This window comes from Callithrix jacchus, chromosome 11 (assembly GCF_049354715.1).
Source record: "Callithrix jacchus isolate 240 chromosome 11, calJac240_pri, whole genome shotgun sequence".
NCBI lineage: Eukaryota > Metazoa > Chordata > Mammalia > Primates > Cebidae > Callithrix > Callithrix jacchus.
Window position 1 is genome coordinate 56,215,665 of NC_133512.1, and position 2,592 is coordinate 56,218,256.

The 2,592-nt window shown below is 58.5% G+C and overlaps 1 pseudogene; it reads left to right on the forward strand.

Annotated features, from left to right (window-relative positions):
- The first annotated feature begins 548 nt into the window (after positions 1–548).
- On the forward strand, positions 549–1,383 carry LOC100414539 (ras-related protein Rab-40C pseudogene; annotated as a pseudogene).
- Positions 1,384–2,592: the final 1,209 nt, after the last annotated feature.

Sequence of the window (2,592 nt, forward strand, 5' to 3'; positions counted from 1 at the left end):
AGAAATACAAAGGATCATAAAAGACTGTTATAAACAACTAGACAGCAATATATTGGAAAACCTGGAAGAAATGAATAAACTTCTGGACACACACAACCTGCCACAATTAAATCATAAAGAATAGGAAAATCTGAACAGAACATTAACTAGTAACAAGACTGGATGTCTCCCGTCAGAGAAAAGCTCGATGGCTTCACTACTGAATTCTACCAAGCATTTAAAGAACTAGTACCAATCCTGTGCAAACCAATAGAAAAAATTAAGAGAGAATTCTTCCAAACCCATTCTATATGCTAGCATTATCATGATACCAAAACCCGACAAGAACCCAAGAACAGAAAAAAACTATACGTCGGAGGCTAAGGTGAGCCCGGGCGGCGGGCGGACAGGGAGGGGCCGGCGCTGGGTCAGGGGCTTTGGGCGCGCCCACTCCGCCGCCCTAGGACTGACGCAGCTAGCGCAGGTGCAGGGCGCAGCCTCCCTCAAGCCGCCGCCTCCTCCGGCGGTGCTTCCTCAGACGGCGGGCGCGGGGCGCGGGCGGCGCTGCCATGGGATCGCAGGGAAGCCCGGTGAAGAGCTAGGACTTACCTTTTCAAGTTCCTGCTGGTGGGCAAGGGCGAGATCCTGGAGAGCTTGCAGGACGGCGCGGCCGAGTCCCCGTATGCCTACAGCAACGGAATCGACTACAAGACCATCACCGTCCTGCTGGAAGGCCAGCGCGTGAAGCTGGCGCTCTGGGACACGTCCGGCCGGGGCTGGTTTTGCACCATCTTGAGGTCCTACTCCAGGGGCGCTCAGGGGATCCTCCTGGTGTTTGACGTCACCAACCTCTGGACCTTTGACAGCATCGACTGCTGCATCAAGGAGATCGACGAGCATGCGCCCAGAGTCCCCCGGATCTTGGTTGGAAAGAGGCTGCACCTGTCCTTCAAGCTGCGGAGTCCTAACGGAGCAGGCCGGCGCATTCGCAGAGAAGAAGTACATGACCTTTTTTGAGGTCAACCCCCTGTGCAACTTCAACGTCATCGAGTCCTTCACGGAGCTGTCCCGCATCGTGCTCAGGCGGCACGACATGGAGAAGATCTGGAGGCCCAATTGAGTGTTCAGCCTGCAGGGCCTCTGTTGCTGGGCCATCGCCTCGTGCACCTCGGGGCACCTCATCGACAAGCTTCCACTGCCCGTCCCATCAAGCCACCTCAAGTCCTTCTCAGTGGCCAACGGCATGAACGCCATCATGATGCACGGCCGCTCCTACTCCCTGGCCAGCGGGGACGGGGTGGTGGTAGCAAGGGCAACAGCCTTAAGAGGTCCAAGCCCATCCGCCAGCCCCAGAGCCCCTCCCGTCCCCGAAACTGCTCACGGAGAAACTGTAATATCTCCTAGCAGAGACGGGTGGGGCCGCCTGTGCAGATGCTGGGAGAGCTCGAGGTGGACGCTCCCGGCCAGAGGAAGGGCCAGTGCCGCCTGCATGAAAGACTGGCCACACAGCTGCCTCGGAAGCGCTGGGCTTTCCTCACACCTGAGCCGGTTGCAGGTAGGAGCATACACGGAGCATGCGCGGCAGGCGGAAGGAGAGTGCGCGCCTGCGCTGCTGGTGCTTCCAGGAATCTTGGTCTGAAACAAGCCAGGCCTCCCCAGCTGCCTGGGCTCCACTGGTAGGTAGGCTGGCTCGCTTTTCTTATTTATATAGAGAACACTTCACCCTTTTTGTAAATTTTTAAGGGGCCTTCAGGGAAGCCTGGGTGTGGCCCCGTGGTAGACTGGTGACTTCATGGCCACATCAGCCAGGTGGATGCACTTTGGACGCCTCAGGAGGGGATTTGTGGCAGCGATGGGAAGGAGTTGTCCTGTGAATCCACGCGCATGAATAGCGGGGCTGCTCAGAGGCCAGGGGAGCAGACAGGGCTGGTGCTACCTCTGGAAGCTTAGGTGACCTCTGCCCCGGCTCTCATGGGCCGCTCTGACCTCAGTGGTCACCGTGCTGGCAGTGGTTGGAGGGTGTGACCCTGTGGTCAGAGCCCAAGCAACACTCGGGAGAGGGGAGAAGTGAGGTGCGCCTGGGAGCCCACACTTTTGTTGCTCCCCAAATTCCTCCCGACATGGGGCTGAGAACCTGCTGTGATGTGACACCTTCAGGGATGTTTACCACTCAAAACTAAGAATAGCATCTCTCCCACACTGAAGAGGGCAGAGCTATCTGTAGACTTACGGATACTTGACGGGCTGCAGCTCACCTGCCTCCGGCGGCATCCGGCCCCCCATACCTGCGTGCAGCCTCCTGTTCTCGGCAGCTTCTGTCGCTGGTCCTGGTATCCCCACAGCTGCTGCTCTCCTGTGAGGTCGCATGGCATCGGGACCATCCTGACCTGCTCCTGCTTCTTAGGGAGGAGCCTGGAACTGCCTTGACCACATCCACGTGGGGGCCTCAGGTGGCTAGGCCCCTCCTCAAAGCCCCACCAGCCCGGCACTTGTGCTGAGCCCCAGGTACGCAGGGCAGGCCACCTCTCTCCTGAAGCCATTGGCTGCTCCTCTGTCCAGTGCCTCTGCTCACATCTGCTCCCAGCAGCCCCCGCCCGCAGCACTGGTGCTCAC